This window comes from Crotalus tigris, unplaced genomic scaffold, assembly GCF_016545835.1.
Source record: "Crotalus tigris isolate CLP2741 ecotype Arizona unplaced genomic scaffold, ASM1654583v1 scf7180000020776.491700, whole genome shotgun sequence".
NCBI lineage: Eukaryota > Metazoa > Chordata > Lepidosauria > Squamata > Viperidae > Crotalus > Crotalus tigris.
Genome location: NW_024098174.1, coordinates 471,537 through 491,700, shown reverse-complemented (window position 1 = coordinate 491,700; position 20,164 = coordinate 471,537). Strand labels below are relative to the sequence as shown.

General features: G+C 38.9%; 1 protein-coding gene across 3 annotated transcripts in view; it reads left to right on the top strand.

The window, feature by feature from the left end:
• Positions 1-9: 9 nt before the first annotated feature.
• MPP3 (membrane palmitoylated protein 3) overlaps positions 10-20,164 on the top strand; it is a 128,603-nt gene continuing 108,448 nt past the window's right edge. The window contains exons 1-2 of one of the 3 annotated variants that reach the window (XM_039368420.1): positions 10-1,358; positions 8,117-8,172. The gene's annotated coding sequence lies outside the window, so the exon portion shown is untranslated. Of the gene's footprint in view, positions 1,359-8,116; positions 8,173-18,390; positions 18,889-18,941; positions 19,485-20,164 lie in introns of those variants that run through there. The other 2 variants (XM_039368419.1, XM_039368422.1) reach the window with 2 other exon arrangements.

Below are 20,164 nucleotides of genomic sequence, written 5' to 3'. Positions count from 1 at the left end.
AGAGAAAATAGTCGTTGGTGGCCTCTTCCACTTGGCATGGGCAGTTGTTGGAGATCAGTGGAGCTGATTCTGGAGAGGTCCTTTCTGTGTCACTGCCTTGGGTAACTGCCAGATAGCACAAATAAAATCCAGATGATTGTACAATCTTTATCTGATTATTTAAAACATTGTCTTAGGAGAGGATGATGCTGGAGGCACAGAACTAACACTGAAACACAAGGAAGGGACCCAACTGGTTTGGCCACTACTCTCTTATGCTGCCCGTGGACTGGCACAAGAGATAGGATAAGGTCAGCTTATTGCACGTTTTGGGTGGTCGCTGGTTAATTGTCTTGCGAAGGGTGGCTTCCTTGTGGAATGGCACAGGCTATCTAGCACAGTCTTATAAGCACCAAGTCTGCAGGCAACACCAGCAGGAAGCCAGGCTTTGTTCTGCAGATGTGAGAGTGGAGAAGTAGGTAGATGCCTTGGCGGTGCCCTCTTGAATGAAGCTTTCTAGCCCTGGGATCAAACTCAGCCAGGTTCGTGCGCCTTATCGGTAACCGGAACTGGGTTGCAGTAACCAATCTGCACTCAGGTGCTCGACCGCGGCAATGTCCAGGATATAGCCGACGGGGTACTCGCAGTTGAAGGAGTAAGTGCTGCTTCGGTTGCTTTTCTTCAGTGATTCTCTGCCCGGAATTCCTGAGGGGGACGCCTGTCCCCCTCTCGTGGATGGGAGTTCCCTTCAGGCGGCACCTGGCGAAGCTCGGGGCTTCCTACTCGAATCGCGCGGATTTGAGCCCCACGACAGCACCGTGAGACAGCGGGCGGGCTGGTCGAGCGAGCGAGCGAGGAGAAAGCCTCGTCTCCCGCCTCTGCCCGAATCCTACTTCCCCTCTTTCAGCCCCTGTCGCGGCGCGCTTGGAGTAGCTCTCTGAGAAACTTCACCTTTGCGGTCTTGCCCAGCTGCGGCGGCGGCGGTTGTAGCGAGTGGCCGGTCTTGGGCAGGCGAGAAATTGGGAGGCAGGCGCTGAACGAGTCTCAGGTTGTGGCCGAAAGCTCCGAGCGAGCCTGGCGAGTAGCTGACCGCGCTCCACGCCGCCCCCTAACGGCCGCTGTCACCACCACCCATCCAGGACGCCTCTTCTTGCCTCTTCTGGGCGCTGTGGGGGCTCCTCGCCGTGATCGTTCGTCCCCCCGGCAAAGTGCATCCACAGCTGCCGGCGGCCTCCAGCGGACGTTGGTGGTAGACCGGCAATGGGTCTAATCTTTCCGCCCGATCCCCGTGGCTCTGGGCGCCTGCCGCTGCTGCTACTGCTGAAGGGATCCCGTAGCGGAGACGGGAGGCGGCGAAGAGCGAGATCCGTGGAGCAGCGGTGAGTCATGCGACCGAACTACACAATGGCTCAAGCCCCGTGTAAGAACGAGAACGGAGAAGTGGAAGAAATCCGAATCAGTGCCCGGCTTCTCTTTCCTCCCTACCCTACTCTGCAGAACGCGCAAAGCTTGGCTCTGAGTTGGAAGCGCAGCGGGTGATTCCCCGAAGGGGCTGTTTCTGGGGTGGGGTAGAGGGGGCAATGAAAAATGGCTAGGGTTCTTCCTTCCATCCAAGGGCTGAGCCAGCCAAAATCGTGGCCAAAAACCTCTGAGCATGAGCAGAGCAAAATTTTTAGTGGCATTAGAGCTGCCATCTGTCTAAACTTAAGATGGCTGTAGGGACGGGACTCTAGGAGATACTGTCCTACCAGGGAGAAATGCAGTCAACTCAGAGTCCAGTTCCTGATCTTAACTGTGGTCTCCTGTATTATTTTCTTCTGCCGATCTTTGGTGAACAGCATCTGCTGAAAGACATTTCTTCCATAGTCCAAGCCAACTCGCATCTCCAGTTTAAAGCTCTTTAAATCCATGTGCATCATTTGCAACCCACAATTCCATAAATGCAAGCATCTTTATGTATTTTACAGGCAAAATAAACGGCCATTTCAACAATGTTTTGACAGCCACTATATCTTGCTATAAGAGTGGGGATTATAACATTTGGCAATCTAGTTTTGCTTTTAAGTCACTCAAGTAAAAAGGGCATTAATCGTCTGATCCAATTAAGCTGCTGCTTGAAGAAATGCTTCAGTTCCATTATTTATTCGGTTTTATTCCCTTAAGCATTATAGTTGGATACAATGTAAAATTATTTGGTAGGGGGAAAATTCAGCCATTTTTTGAGGAAAATAATATTTGGAGCGAAAAAATATTGTTTTGATCCACAAAGACTGTAAGATGCCTTCTAAACATAAGAATAATTTTGCCCATAATAAATGGATATTTCTAGATTGGAACTTCAGATGAACAACATAGGCATTTTTGCAAACATTTACATCCTCAAACTGGTGACTGTAAGGCTAAGGGCCACCAGTTACAGAGGATGATTGTCTAGAAATCTTTAATTCTAGCCAATTGGCTAGAAGTCTTCCTCCATTTAATTTTCCTGGCTCAAATTATTTCTCTAGCTTGTTTCCTCTGAGTCTCACATTATAATTTTAAATACAGATAAGTCTTTGATGCTAGATGTGTAAAATACTTAGATGGACTTTTTGCTGGGCAGAATACATGAGAATGGGAGGAACTTTAAGCATTTATATAGGGAGGGAGAAATGGTGTGGAACAGAGGTCAAACAGTTGCTCAGAAACAAAATGAGTTAGGATTGCAGAGTTTGGTGGGTTACTTAACCTGTTTAAGCATCTGATCCTCACCACAAAATGATCATGCTATATTTCTCTGATTTTTTTTATTTTTATTTTGAAGGCTAAATTAGAGAGAAGATTGGGCTTAAGAGAAAAGAATGAATTGGTAGTAAGAACTATAGGGCCTCTTTAGTGGTCGTTCAGTAGTCATTGATTATAACCATTTGTTTAGTTACTGTTTGAAGTTACAACAACACTGAAAAGTTGACTTAAACTAGTACTCACACTTACAACTGTTGCAGATTCCTCCCCCCCACACTGTGATCAAAATTCTGGTGCTCGGCCATCAGCACATATTCACCAAGGGCTGAAGTGCCCCAGAGTGATGTGATTTTCATTTGTGACTTTCCCAGCAAAGTCAATGGGGAAAGTGGATTTGCTTAATGACTGTGTGAATCATGTAACAACTGCAGTGATTGACACTAACAACCATGGCAAAAAGGATCATAAAATCAGGGGCAACTCAACCACCTTGCTTAGCAATGGAAATTCTGGTCCCAACTGTGGTTACAAGTTGAGGACTATCTATATATATGTTTATAGATGGATTGTAGAGTAAGTCTGCACCAGTTTGCACTGGTCTACAAATTTTGGGAAATTATTGAACTCTGAGATAAAATGTATTAATTCTTACATATTTTGATTAGATGAATTAGAAAACAGGTGATAAAGTGTAATGATACAGGCGAGTAAATTTGCCTACAAGGGAGGGAGGTGTCTAATGATCATGATGCCTCGTAACTTCTTAACAAATTACAGTAGAACAAGGAAAATGGTACCACATGGAAGTGTATAGATTTATTTTCATTTTGAGACTAAAGATTATTTGTTATTGTTGTTAATTGCGAAGTCATGTCTGACCCATCGCGACCCCATGGACAACGTTCCTCCAGGTCTTCCTGTCCTCTACCATCTTCTGGAGTCCATTTAAGCTCACATCTACTGCTTCAGTGACTCCATCCAGCCACCTCATTCTCTGTCGTCCTCTTGCCCTCAACTATTGCCCTCAATCTTTCCCAGCATTAGGCTCTTCTCCAGTGAGTCCTTCCTTCTCATTAGGTGGCCAAAGTATTTGAATTTCAACTTCAGGATCTGGCCTTCTAAAGAGCAGTCAGGGTTGATCTCCTCTAGGACTGACCGGTTTGATCGCCTTGCAGTCCAAGGGACTTGCAGGAATCTTCTCCAGCACCATAGTTCAAAGGCTTCAATTCTTTGTCGCTCAGCCTTTCTTATGGTCCAGTTTTCACATCCATACATTGCAACTGGGAAAACCATGGCCTTGACTATATGCACTTTTGTTGGCAGGGTGATGTCTCTGCTTTTTAGTATGCTGTCTAGATTTGCCATAGCTTTCCTCCCCAGGAGTGTCTTTTAATTTCTTGGCTGCCTAACTGTAATTTATTGTTCTTTTATTGCAAGGCACATTTGTCTTGGTCAGATTTACGTATCATCTAAAAGTGAAAGTGTAATTGCCTAATATTTCCAAGGAACAATTACATGATATTTTTCCTCAGAAGCCAAGATGCCTCGAAACTGTGTAAACAATGCAGATAACTTCTGCTACACTTGTGGCAAGGTTACATGTGCATCTCAAAAATGCAGTATGATGTCCTGTGATAAAAAAGGCATACCACGTATATTTTGGATGCAAAATAGGGAATCAGGACAAGATTTGGGCCGCTCATTATTGTTGCATTACATGTGCAACTTATCTGCACCATTGGCTAAACAAGAAGAAAAAATCCATGCCTTTCGTGGTCCCAATAGGGTGAAGGGAAACCACCAATCATAGTAATGATTGCTGTTTTTGCATGGTTCCCCCAAATGCAAAAGGGATCTCAAGAAAGAGGAAGTGGACCATGGAATGTCCAAACATTCCATCCGCACTACATCCTGTACCCCATGGTGAGGACTTGTCAATTCTAGATCCACCAGAATCCTACTTTCTAGACTCAGATGATGATAAAGATGATGAGCAGGATGCAGCTGATCTGGGACCATCAATGTCAGAAGACCCAAACTAGCCCACTGTATGCTCCTCCTGAACAACATCTAATTTCACAGAGTGAACTAAATGACCTGGTTAGGGATTTGGAATTGCACAAAGAAGAGGGAGTGAAGCTATTTTCCAAGGCGCTTGAAGGCAGGACAAGAAGCAACTGATGGAAACTAATCAAGGAGAGAAGCAACCTAGAACTAAGGAGAAACTTCCTGACAGTTAGAACAATTAACCAGTGGAACAACCTGCCTCCAGAAGCGGTGAATGCTCCAACACTGGAAGTTTTTAAGAAGAGAATGGACAGCCATTTGTCCAAAATGGTATAGGGTTACCTGCCTGAGCAGGAGGTTGGGCTTGATGACCTCCAAGGTCCCTTCCAACTTTATTATTATTATTATTATTATTATTATTATTATTATTATTATTATTATTATTAATTATTATTATTATTACTGGGTTCCAGATTAAAACAGTGGAACTTCTTGCAGAGTGAAAAAGCATGAAAATGTTACATGAAAAACCAATAAACGAATGGAAAGTTATGTTATTGGTATCAATAAAAAAATAAATTTATAATAATTGGTGTGAAACCATTCTCATTGCTATATCATATTTAGCAGAAAAGTTAGGGAGCATAATTGCACACACCCCTCATAACTTTGAATTATTTTGATGCAGTTTTGACCTGAAGCTGTATCTTGGAAACTGGAGCCAATTAATACTCAGGACTTAATTTTCTTTTATTAGTGACCCAGTTCTGGTAAAATTTAGCTACTTTCATTTCTGAGGCTTTTTCCTTGTAGACCACTGTTATGTTCTATGGTTTTTAATACAGTTTTATACATTTTGGTTAGGTTTTTTATATTTTGCTTATTGTGTTATCTGAATTATTGTAAGCCACCCAAATTCACATGTGTAAGATGGGTTGCTACATTAAACTGAATTAATAAATAATAAATAAATTACTATGAAAATTAAATGTTGAGCCCTTTTTATGCTTCCCACTATCACTTATTCATACCCATCTTCTGAATGCAAATTGCTCTGAATGTTGCCAACAGAAAATTGGCCCAAATATAGTATTGCTAACTGAATAATAGGTATATCCTCTGCTATGCTGGAGTGATTCTTGTCAATTATTGGGTTTTCCTTTTTGTTATTCTGTTTTTGTTTTACCCAAAAAACAGTTAAAATACAAAATACAAATTCAAAACTTCAAAATTTTGTTGTCTTTCAAAAAAAAAAACCCCACAGAAAAAAGACAAAATAAGAAATTTAAAAAGTGCATTAAAAAGTGCATAATACACATATTATTTATATTATTATAACTGGCAAATAGATTTAGAAATTTAAAAATGGGGTGGCTGTTTCGCATGAGTGGGAAACTAATGTTGTAGTATATTAATCAGTAAGTTGACTGATTAATATACTACAATATTAGTTTTCCACTCATGCAAAACAGCCCCTCCCATTTTTAAACTTCTAAATCTATTTGCAAGTTATTAGCCTGTCATCTATATATTATTTTAATGACCAAGTAGTTAACAAGAAGAACAACAATAATAAAAAAGATAACATTAAAGTTTCAAAACCCTCTGATAACAAAATGTTATTGAAATCAACTCAATAGAAAATTTATCATGGCCAAGTCATCCCAAAAGATAACAGTGATTTGTCCTGGATCAAATGTCCATGTTTGTTTCTTACAACCATTTCTTATCTATTGTTGTCTGATTAAATACCATCATAGGACCAATCTCCAAAGTCTGTCTAGCTTCTGAAAAAAAATCCAGATGAAATTGTTTTCCGGTTAAATGTGATAAATCCATTCCTCAATCTCCTTCAGACTTCTTAAGGAAAATGAATTTATTGCTTCTCCACTCAATTATTGTTTATTCCTTTACCACAGTTAAGGAAACTATGACTTACCACAATGTATGAACAATGGATCAAGTCTCACGTACTGTTTGTGGAGGGGTAGAACAAGGATTATCAGTACTAGTATCACAACAACTGGCCATTAAAGATATGAAAATATTTCACTCAGAATTGAATTAATTTTTCAAAAATCCCTTGGCTTTAACTATAAAATACATCTTAATTATAATTATATCATGTCATATTATGTTTATTTTTTGTTGTGTTTTTTTCACTTTTTATAGCACTTTTATGTGTTCTTTTTTGTTCTCTTTGGCAATGTATATATCAGCATCGCTATTATTGTGTTTTTCCTTTTATTTTTTATTATCAATTAAAATCAATTTTAAAAAGATATGAAAATATCCCATTCTGAATTAAAATAGTTTTTCAAAACTTGACTTTAACTATAAAATGCATTATAACTATTTCTCAGCTTAAAACGTTTTAAGGAATCAGATTCACATTTTTCTCTCACCAGCCTCCTTCACTTCCAAAATGTATTTGTTTCTTGCTTGCCAGCAGGGGTCCCAGGAGTATGGAATGGTTTTCAATCTAATTTCTTTGCAAATCAAGCCAGTTCCTCCCTGGAGGAAACACTGTCAGCAAAAAGACCAGATGATTTGAAGGAGGACGAACCTGCTAAGAACATGAACTTTCTCCTGTTAACCTTTTGGAATCACCTGGGTATTCTAGAACCTTTATAGTTATTTAATTCAACCCTAGAAAATACTTGGTAAGTCTGTGTAGGGAGGAACTTAAGAGTTCTAGCATTAGCTGGAAGGTGCACTGCGACTTCTACTTCAACCTATCTGATTATCTTTTATTTTATTCTTATTTCCGAGACCCTTTGCTGTAATCCTGTTCATTTATAAATCAGCTAAAAATATAGAATAAACAGCAGGCAGGGAGACCATCACATACAGTACACTATTAGTTCTCTACTTCATGTTTCTTCTTACCTGAAGGGAGTGTTTTTCTACCTCATATTCTTATCTCTCCAAATCCTCTTTGTCCCTGCATTTTGCCAATTTAATTTCAGATTTAAAAATCGGGCTCTTGTTTGTTTCTGACTTGGATGCTGTGCCCTTATCCAGTAAAATCTAATCAGTTCTATTTATTTTATCATACAGTAATGTAGACATTTTTATTATGCTTCAAAGTATATCATTGTTATCATTATGGTTCATCTCACAGTCAACCAGATGTTCAGACTGGATTTGTCATTTTTGTTCAGCTATTGAGTCCTTCCCAAGGACTTGGAACAGGCAGAGTTGGGTGTTTGATGAAGTTACAAATATCATTGCAGAATGCAAGATGTTCCAAGTAAAGCTGGCTTTTGAAATTTATGGTGAATTTTTCAATGCCGACGGTGTTCAAGTGGTGCTCCAGGTGTTTTGGGATTGCACCCAAGCTGTTTATTACTATTGGTTCTACCTTTGCTTTCTTTTGCCACAACCATTCTATTTCTATTTGCAGAACTTCGTATTTTGTTATCTTCTCCAGTTCCTTTTCTTCTGTTCTGCTGTCTCCAGGTACTGTCACATTCATTATCCAGTTATCATTATCGTTATTATCATTATTATCATCATCTTCTAAAATTGAGGTCTGGCATTAAAAAGCAAGGCTATGGATGCATTGTTATTCTGAATATACTGTACTAGATTAAAAGAAATACGCTTCATAGAATTTGAGTAACAACTTAGAATCTCTATTCTAAATGGACTATTTGTTAATGAAAAGGATTTGTGAGACAGAAGGGAAGGATGAATGTCATCTTAGAAAACTTCCAGATTGGATCAAAGACATCAATTTATAATGAAACAAAGTAGATATCAATAGCATGATTTAAGATTATGGGCAAGATCACCAAAAGTATCAGCTACAAATCAAGTTCTGTTGTTGGGATTTAAGACATGGCCATTGTTTAGTGACATGGCCTTTTGAATGATGATTGTAAAATTGGGGGAGAAAAAACAATTTGAAGATACAGATCTGGAAACATCCATACTTAATAGTATTTCCTATACGAGTGAGAAGCAGCTCCCTGTTCACACAGGGAAATGCATGGATCCATCTATCTATGCATGGATCCATCCAATCTCTCTTTCTCTGTATATGAGACTGAGAAAAGGAGAGGGTGAATGGACTGTCTGAAAAAGACTGAAGTTCTTTCTAAGATTATTATTACTCTAAACAATTTCTAGTTGAGATTCTTAAGCCACAATTATAGGAAGATGATGATCTTAAGATACAGTATGTTTGCACATGTTTGGAGGGCAGCTTCCACCCCACCCACAATAGTTTCTCCCAAAAGCCCCACTGCTGTTTGTAGATCAGAACAACATAGGCATGTGGTATAAGCTACAATGACTTAAATGCATAAGGATACTATGATGACAATCTATTTTGCATCATTTGAATAACAACATTATGGTACCCTTGATGATACTGTCCTCTTATCCCCCGCCCCAATCATGCCTGATAAATTCCCTCTGAGAGAATGTGCCTTTTAAGAGAACTATGTTACTTATTCCCAGATTAAATGTAGCCACACTGATTATGGGTTCAGGGACTAGATAGAGGCAGGCCTAGAAAATTAGTTTTAATTCTGGTGTCACATCCCTTTGGTTTTGAATGTTTATATATTTTGTTCTGTTGTCTTTATTATATTGCAAGCCTACCTGGAAAAGGCTTGGGCTTGGAAAACATTTAGTGAAATAATAACAGTCATTATCTCTAGATCAGGTTTGAAGCTCAAAGCCATTATGTCTTGGGGAAAAAAACCTCAATAAAGTGCCCTCTTTTACAAATACTCAAATATACACTAAAAATGTAATCCAATGAATAAGAAGCACAGATGCATCTAATGGCACCACAGAGACTGAATTCTTTTATGTAGCAGCCTTTTTTTTTTTTTTAATGCTTGGCTGATTCCCTAAAAACAGACCTGAATGGCAAGATGTTGATATATAGTTCTACATACCAAAATATTACATGGCTTGTCATGCTTGACATTTTTCTAAAAAGTCTTTTTAAGAGAACCCATGGGGAAACCATTTCAATCTATTTTCTTGCGCTCTCTTAGAAGCAAGAGATATGAAACTTTTGTATGATATATTTGTACTTATGAAAGATTAGATTGAGATTGCTGTGAGATTTCTGTGTATTTGCATTTTGTCTTTATTCCCAATTTTGGTTTCCCTTTTCTTGTTTCAGCTAAAAGAGAAAAAAAAAAGAAAAGAAAAAAAAGGAAAAGGAAAAAAAGTAAAGAAAAAAAAGAGAAAACATTGTGTTCTGAGTTTTGTTAGCATTTTTCAGCCTTGTTTGAATCTGAAGATTTTGATTAGGTTGAGCCAAGCTTGTTACATTTCTTATTATTCGTGCATCCCAAAATATTCCTGCTGGATTTGCTTGCTCTGGAAAGTGCCACCCTGATTCCACTCTTGCCTGATTCATACATTACACCAAACCATAATGCAATGTTTTGATTTGGATATAGCATTATGTGTGAAGATAGCCACTGTATTTGAAAGCCAAGGCGTCTGTTCCAAGCTACTATAACTTGTTCTACAAATCAGAATTAAAACTAACTAAAGCTTGGCACAATCTGTGAACTCAGCTTCTGTTTCTGTGCTAATGAAGTTATTTTCTGTCAAGGAAATGAAATAAATTACCTTATTGATTAACCACATTTTCTTTGCTATCTTGTAACTGTTTCCATAAGCTAAAGATTTTAAAATTTAATCTGACTTCCATTATTGTCCTTAATATGTGGTGGAGTGAAAATGGCAAGTTTTATATATAGTCTCTCTCTCTCCCTCTCCCTCCCTCCCTCCCTCCCTCTCTCTGTATTAGTTCCATGAATTTAGTAAATACATTTCATTAGAAAAACCTTCCATTTTATGAATTCTAATCTTTAAAGTATACTGCGCTGTGTTGGAAAGAAAGCACCAAAAGGACTTTGCTAGGTGTAGAAAGTAATCTCAAAACCCCGGGGGATTGGTTTTGGGAGGAAAACACTGCTGGTAGATATTAAAATTGTGAGTCCCCATATAGGGAAAAAACAGATTATGAATCACAGCTCTAAACCACGCCAACTGTTAGGAGTCGAAAGAAGCATTGTGATATACTCAGGAAACAAATCTAGTAACCATTGCCAACATTGGAAATTGGTCTATAATTGGAATGGTTTGTTATAGTTCATATCATGTTTTGGAGTGTGTTAGGCAATTTTTCAAACTTGACAACTTTAAGAGAAGTGAACTTCAACTCCAGAATTCCCCACCCAGCATGCTCTGGGAGTTGAAGTTCACACCTCTTAACTTTGCCAAGTTTGAAAAACACTGTTCTAAAGCCACCTCCTATGCAGAGAATAACATACTAATCTAATCTGGTAGTCACTGGAGCATGAATAGCTGTGACAACAATAATTAAAAGTTGAAAATGCAGCAATGATTTGGCCTATAGAAGGATTTCTTTTCAGAATTTTAAGTAGCTACTTCATATGTATGCTGCTGTATGAACCTATAGAAATACTATGTTTTCCAAAATAAGTGACTGTGATAGGATCATCTTAGGATAAATGAGAATACATTACAGTAAACACAACTATTAGCTTTTCTAATCTCCCTGAAAAGTGGGGAGGGCAGTATTGTTTAAATTCAGGATTACCAAATTGCCTTTTGGTTAATTAAAATACTGTTCAAGACACACTATTTTAGGCATTTCTGATTTTTTACTTTCAATTCCCACAAATATACAATACTGTGTTTTTACTGAGCATGGTGTTCTTTGCTAGGATGTGGGTGTTTATCTGTTGTTCCCTTATATCTTCCCCTATTTTTTTCCCCTAAGACATACTGATTCCTCTTTTTTGTTTCCAAGGGGATTTTTAGTTCATAATCCCATTGGCATTCATCTGCTGAGTCTGCAACTGCAGGGATTAATGAGGCTTTTCAAGGAGTGTGTTATAAATCTGCATCAAGACGCTCTATGGAAGGAATTGTCAAAACAAATGGGATCTAACCATGACTGGATGTTAACATTTTGCATTTGGTTGTCAAATTCATGATAGATAAGCAGGTCTTGATGGAATGAGGGAATTTGTTGTTTCCCCCTGCAGACCCCAGTGCGCTTGTGATTAGACAAGTTCAAGACAAGAGGAACTTATAATGAAGTCCTAGACTGGATGATTCTCTTGTGTATTTTGGAAATACATAAACTGAACAACCAAGTGATGAAAATAAATTATTTTTTTCCAAGCAAGTGATGAGTGATTAAGGCAGATTGGTTGAGAAACATATAGGTGTAACAGTAGTCTTTGGCCAATTTTACAAATCCAGTATGTCTGGAGGACAGCATGCTAGCGAAGGTTGCTCTAATAATATATACATAATACACTCAAAGTTTTACCCATATGTTCCCTTAAAGGTCCCCCTCCCTTGGCAGTACAGAATAAGATATTGTCTTGCTTTGACTAGGATGGAGGCCAGCAGGGGAAAAGAATTAAACCAATCAGATGGAATCCAATAGGAGTTGCAGGACCCTGGAGAGCTCCATACATTCTTGCTTCAACTAGCTTTAAGCTTTTATTATTAGACTTCTATGCCGCCCATCCTGCCAAGGTAACTCTGGACTTTTGCTCCTTCTTCAACCAGTTGCCCATTGGTAAATGGGGAGTGTTCTTAAAAGAATCAGCCTCTGCCTGTGGCCTAAGACTTTTTATTTGTCTGCTGGCAAACATTTGTGACTACTGAATATGAGATCCTGAGCCTATAAAGAATGGAAACTTTAGTAAGGGCTAGGCAAACATCTAGTGGCTGGGAATTGTTTGCAACATTTTTGGGGAAGAGTAAAGCACACAATTGATGGTTACCATGCAAAATGGATTCCCATTTTCTTTTTTATTTTGGGGGAGAGTTTGGGACTGTTTTTAACTTTATTTTCAGATATACTCCACAGTTACTGTATTTCCTGTATCAAAATGAGAGGATAGTTAGTTTTTTAATCACTGTGTTCAGAGGAGAATTGAAAAGCCACTAAAACCAGAATTCACAGGATGTCCATCTCTGACTTAGGGAAATCTGATTGAAGTCATGCTGGCTTATACTGATTCCAGTTCAAAGATTTTGAGCAATACTCAGCTAACTAGCTGTAGGTATATCTGTTTGTGTTATGGAAAGAGACATTCAGAAAATGAAGTTCCATGACAAAAATGGGCAGCGGAGTAGAAATACCTGCTTCTCTTGTTGTTTTTTAACAAGAAGCCAGCAATGCATTTCATTGACCCTAGTCTTCCTCTTAAAATATCAAAGAATAAAATCTCAACCATTTTTCCAGGCATTTGTCAAGTTGGACACTCAAGCAAGAAGACAAAAAAGCATTCTGCCATTGTTTTAGAGAAAAGAAATGCAAAGGAAGCTGGACTTGATAGAGGAAAGGAAGAATTGTTGTGGCCATGAACGCAGGTGTGGCAACTAATTTCCAACAAATTCAGACTGGTTACTTTGATTAGATGAATGCTGTTACTTGCCAAAAGGGAAAAACATGACAGCTGCATATTTCTTTGTGAGTAGTCTTAACAGAGAATTCTTAAATGGATAATCCAATCTGCCACTTACATGATATTTAGATTGGAGAACTGCAGCAGTTGCCAGAAACTAAGGACTGGAACTTCTTGAAGAGATCTGATGAAAGCAGGAGACCATTATTTCCTGTTGCTAAAAACTTCAATGCACAAATGGAGATCAGAGAGTTGCTCTGTAGCCAGGAAATCCCCATGATAAAGAGAGAAACAAGATGAGCAAAATTGATAGCTACTATGGAAGAACTCTATGGTAACCCTTTCAGCCAAATCTTTGACTATATCTCTCTTGTAACTAATCATCAAGATACATTTCAAGAGACCAGATTGGGAGAAAAAAAAATAAAACCATGAAAATTTATTTATTTATTTTCAGTAGCACAGGTTCCCTCACATGGTAACCATTCCAGAAACCGAGATGCATTGTTCTTCTACCCCTCCCCTCGCTCATAATTCAACCAAAATGCTATCATTGTTGTAATTTGATTTTTGTTTCTTTATGGAAGTTTTGCCCTCTTAGAGAAATTAACCATGTAGCTTCAAATTAAAATATACTGGAAATTACTGAACCCAAATAAAATTGTGTTACTCATGCAATATATACAGGGCTGACCAGGCAGTAACCTGATCATCAAGCTAATTCTGCAATTTTTAAAGGCCCTGCAAAAAAACTTGCCAGATTGGATGCAGAATAAACTGCTATATACCAAATAAACATATACAGATGACATATCATTTCTGGAAGCAGAGTCTATTTATTTATTTATTTTGCTCCATAGTAGAACAAAAAGCAGATTTTTAAAAAAGTATTATTTTCTGCCACTTGATTTGAAACAGAAAAAAAATCACAATGAATCCACAATGAAGTTAATACAGGATAGAAGGAACTTGGTTATAAAACAAGTTAGCAAAATTCATGCATGGAAGATGAAACACCACATAACATATTTTAATGCTACAAAAGAAAAAGAGCAACTTATAGTGGAACATTTGCTGCTGCGAAGACATAGCCACTAATATTATCTTACCAGCCAGCTGTAACAAAATAATTGCAGAGATACAAGAAGGTAAAATAAATAGAACAAAATACTATCCTGAAAACAGAATTTAAAGATAAAGATTGCTTTAAGCCAAGCTCAATTCCATGTGATTCCATAGCAGAAATAGAGAAATGATTTGTCATTGTCTTGTTTGAGTATTTTTTTTAAATCTAAATCTGGAATATCCTAGTGGACTCCTATCTAAGTACTAGTCCAAACTGACCCTGCTTTTCTTCTTTTGGATCAACTGAATTTGGCTACTTTGGTTTGCTGCCATTTGATCCAATATATTGCATCATACAATCCATATCACTATTATATATGATATCTATATCTGTATCACTATACATTTGGGATCTCAAATATTTATATTTACATGTTACTTATATGTAAGGGTGTAGGTCTATACATATGTTGTATATAGTATGTTTAAATGTGTATTATGTATGTGTACACTTTGAGAGCAGTAACTAAATTTCATTTTTAATGTGTGCCATTGTGCCCACAGTAAAAAATGACAATAAAGGTTATCTGTCTGTCTGTCTCTCTCCATCCATCCATCCATCCATCCATCCATCCATCCATCCATCCATCCAACAACACAGCTTATAAACGTGTGGTACATTAATATCCCCAATGAAGACCCCTTCAATATCATCCCAAGCAATTATTATATGTTTAGCCATATATTTATTTTTTTAAAAGTACATGGGGACATCACACATCCTTGTCTTATTCATTGTTGAACCATTCCTTAAACATGCTATTTATTTTCATGTAGCCTTTACTTCCACCATATTTATGTCATTCAACATCTAGTTTTCAGATTGAGAAGAATGCAATATTGTTATTAGAAGGATGCTTCAGATTCAGTAGGAATTATTGGCAGTTCCTTAAAGCATCCTGCATCATTTCCTGTCCTATCATAGTTGCTACACAGACTCAGGAAAATTCATGTGTTCAGGAAATGTTACAGAAGTAACAACAGAGTGCAACCACATCTCCTTGTGTTATTTCTAGCTCAGCACTGAGCTGTTTCATAGGCCAGTGATGGTGACACGCCATACCATTTTTGGTGACATGCCAAGCCTCTAGATCCTCTGGAGGTTATTCAAGAGAACCCTGCTCTCTCGAAGCCCCGGGGGGGGGGGGCTCACCCAAAGTGGGTGAGGCATGTTTTCCAGCTCCTTTTGGAGGCTGCAAGGCCACACAAGAGCATTCTCCACATCTCATGTGACCCAAGGTTGCCTTGAGTTAACATTTCAAAAAACATTTACATTTATTTATTATTTATAAATGTAAATAATTTAATTTATTACTGTTTGTTATGAATTGTTTCTCTTTTGTCTGGGGCGGAGGGAGGGGAGTGACATGCCAGCAAAGTTAGACATGTTTCAAGTTTTTGACATGCCAAGGCCAAAAGCTTCACCATCACTGTCTTAGGCACTCATGCATAGTTTACTTCTATTATATACTTCTCTTATTGTACTCAGTAAGCAACTTTCAGTATTTCTGTAAAACATCCATTATTCATGCCTATTCACTTTATTAAGCTACGTCAATAAGCATATAATAAATTCAATTATGTGCATACATATACTTCTCAAAGCAAAAATGGGATCTTTGTACCCTTTATCCACCCTTATCGCATTTCCTAAATTTCTTATTCCCTTTCATTCAGAATACTACCAAACATCTTCCCAAGCCTACTTAACAAGCTAATTCCTCTATGGTTTCTGCATTCACTCTTGATACCTTTCCATTGCTTTCCATTCTTCCAGTCTTCAGTGCCATCCTCATGAATATGCTAAAGAAATTGTCCACTCCATAATCAAACTTATTTATATTTTAGTATTTGTTTAGTTATGCCACCTATATTTGCAACCTTGCCATTCTCAGGCTTCTCACAACTTCTATTACTTCATTTTCATCATTTTTTCTCTTAATATTTATGGCTTTCATTTTAGTTCCACTCTTTGCTATACCACTAACATTAGCATACAGACTTCTAAAATGCTCCTTCCAGCATCCCCTCACATTTCATTCTAAATTATTTTATCTTTTCTATTTTTAATTCCATTCTCTCTGCTGGAGGCGATTTCTTAGCATCCTAAGTGTACATCAATTCAAGGCTATTCTCCATCATGTTTTCTCTTGTTATTGTGATCTTTCCTTCCAAAAGATTAATGTGGTATTCTCCATTATAAGCTATCTGAGGAGAGAAAAAAATAATAGATTGGATATGAAGTTGACCCAAGACTTATAATCCTGGAAATGAGAACCAACCCCCCCCTCCCACATGTGTTAATACTACAATTCCTGGCATCCTTCATGCAATGGCCCTACTGAAAACTGTATCATGGATTACTCACATCTCTTTGGACCCCTGGATGATACTTTGCTATTATAGGATAAAGGGAAGAGTGATATATTGCAAAAGAATGGAGTATGTGCTCAGCCCAAACACTCTAGTGATATTTGTGTCATTTAAATCTCTTTTGTCGAATGTGATGTGGTAAGAAAGTTCAGTGAGTCTGAATTGTACAACTTTCCTTGTTCATGAATGATCTGAAGATAAACTTTCCCTTGAGATAAGCCTGACTCCACATACCATTTTTGGGCAACTCTTGCAGATTTTCAGAGAAATAAACATTTATATAAGGGAAAATAATGGAAGAAATAGGGACATTATCGGTCACATAAAAAACATATATCAAACTGTAAGGATGTTCAAAGAGAATTATTGGCCATGCTATAGGCTATGGGATTCTCTGTATTTAGATATAATAATTACTCCTTAGTAAATGAAGCAAGTAGAGTTCCATGGTTATTAAATAGTTGATCTAGTTGTGTTGCTGTAGAATGATCATATATTTTTGAAGTGTTAAGGCAGGGGTGTCAAACCGCTGGCCTGTGGACTGGATGCCAAAACCGCCAAAACCGCACCCACCCCATTACTGGAAACGGGGGGGGGGAGTCGCAATATGTCGTGACACATCACGTGATGTCGTGAGTTTGACACCAATGTGTTAAGGGAACAAAAGCAGTTGTAATACTTGAAGTTTTCAGCTTTTTTGAAGAATGCATACCCATAAAGCATATGTGATTGGTGAATCAGACTAAATAAATTATCACGGATGTTACTTTTTGATTATTGATACTCACTTTTTTTACTTGTAACCAGAAATATTCTGCTCTTGACTGAACCTGTAGTTTGCTCTTCCCATTAACTTACAGTGGTATGTAAAATATATTTATCCCACTTCCCTCTGCATCTTAACATGCTGTTTTGCTTAGGTCTCACTTCTTGTTAAAGCAAGAAATTGTAAGATATGATTCTGTTTTGGCAGTTTTCATGGTATCAGAGCCAACCAAAATTATATTTCTGCTTTTCTCTGAAAAGCAAACAGTAAATGTAAGAGCTTTGATGTTGTTAATTATTTCTGATTATGCTGTGGCATCACAAACCAAGTCAAGCAATTAATGCCTGGGGCTGCAGAAACATCATTGCACAAGTTCAATGCAGTATAAATTGTACAGTGAGTTCAGTTCATTTATCAACTTTCCATGCATACTGGTATGGAATTCCAGGACTACACCTTTCCCTTGATTATTTTTAGTGGAAAAAGGAGAAAATCATCCAGGCTATTAATATTAAGTTGCTGGAATTTTTAAAACTGGAAATCAAACAAATATAGCCTTAAAACAAGTCCGTGTCTCTATATGTGTGTACATACCGGCACATAAGATACCGATTACACATTAATTTTAACATCAATACTATAAAAACAAAAACGAATCTCCAACCTTCTTATCACTATAGGGTTGTAGAGGGAACCATACTAAACATACCTGGAAGTTATAAGATTGTTGAGGATTATTGAGTTTGTCTTGAAAGGAAAAATGCTATACGTTTTTCTTGTTTTCATGTCAAGGGGATTCCTCATTAATGAATGGCTAGAGTCTGCACAAAGCTTTCTGTTGAGGATGATAGACTGAATGGGAAGGTGTCCCATCTCTCTATCTTAATCTTGGCCAGAGAATTCAGTCTATCTTATAAAGAGGAGGAAGTCAAATGCAGAAATGAGGAAGCAGAAAGCCGGGAAGAAATGAAGAAATGAAAGGGAACGAAGAAAATAATTAGCCTCCAAACACTAAATCAGAACCGTAAATCGTAACCTTATGTGGCCTTGACTCGGAAGTATATTCCGTCGTATTCAATAAGGGTGATTCCCAGCTAAGCGTGCGTGGGATTACCCTAAGGAATACAGTATTTGCAGTGCTATCACCCTCGCTTGCTTGGCGAGCGGCGGAGCTGTTTTGACCGATTGGAGGCGCGACTCCCGGGGCAGAGAGAGCGAGAAAGGTCGAGCAGAGCCTGCGTGGCCAGTGCTCTCCGCCCGGCGTAGAACAAAAGGGGGAGGGCCATACCCGGGAGGAGGGGGCTGCCTATTCTTCCACGCACACAGCGCGCAAGTACCGCCACCGCCGCGAAGCGCATGAGCGAGGCGCGCCCCACGAGACGAGAAGCCCAGCGAGAGCTGGCAGCGGCCCGACGCCACCCAAAGTGACACGGAGGAAGGGGGCCCCAAGCAAGCGAGCGCGGATCGTCGCTCCTCCTACGGGTAACATTGCAGTGGGATCGGGGCGGGCGTGCAAGCAAGCGCTTGGCCGCGGCGAAGCGCTCCAAGCGCTGACCAGGCCGGACTTGGCCTGGGCTGGGGGGGAGGGAGCGCGCGCGCATCTTCTGGCGCCCTTGAACCTCCTCGGGCTTCGCTTTTGCCTGAACCATAAAGCCAACCCGCCCTCTCCTCGCTGCGACCTCTTTCCTGTGCCTTGCCTAGTGAGAGGGACGTAATTTTTCAAACTGTTCAAGGAGAGGAGAGGATGTTCGTGGCGGTGGGAAAATCTCTGCTTCGCTTTAGAGATACTATGCTTGCCGCGAATCGTGTTTTTCTGCTTTGGCCGGGAAGTTCTTTTGTCATGTAGAGGCGAGGGGCTACTTGGGAACCTTATTTCCTTGGGGGAAGCGAGAGTTCAGCCGCTTCCTCGGTGCTTCCTCGTCCCGATGCGCTTTCAGGGCGCACTCTCTCGTCCAGCTGGGCGAGCAGAGCATCCACGCTGTAGTTGAGATAAACATTCGTGTTTCCGGGATGATGTGAACGCTGAAACGAAACGGCTCCCGGGCGAGGGCTGAGAACATCCGGGAAACCAGTAAATGGTAATGAATGGATAGAAATATTTGCTTCATTGCTGCCATCCGGTCCAAAACCAAAGGCTACACTGAAATCAGCGTTTAATTTTACAAGAAGTCTGTGATGTTTGTTTTATGTCAGATCTATTATGGTTCCTTGCCCACCATCCAGGAAATGCACTCTGCACCTGCTCACATGCATTATTTCACCATGACTTAAGGTGATGCTTCTCATCTTCAACAGTTTTAAGATGTGGGTACTTTATGTCCTAAACTTCTCCATACAGCATGCTTTGGTCTTTGCATGCTGGCTGGGGAATTTGGAGAATTGAAGTCCACACATATAAAAATTGTTGAGATTAAGAAACAGTGACTTGAGGAAAAGCCTTGAGAAGTTCTGGAGAGTTAAAGTTAAGCCTTTGAACAAAAATAACATTCATATTTTTCTGCCTTTCTCCATCCTGGTCCCAAGGGATGGATTTTAGCTCCCATAATTCCCGGCCAGGAATCCTGGCTGCTGTTCAGCATATATACAGGGACCTAAGTTGAGGAAAATGTGTTTTATTGAAAACATTTTAACCAAGTAAACTTCAGTAAATGAAGAGACAAAGAAAGAAAAAATATAATATCTCCTTATTGAAATATATATTGATTGCTTTTGTGTAGCTTGATTGTACAGTAGATTCATTCCATATTGTGGTTTGCAC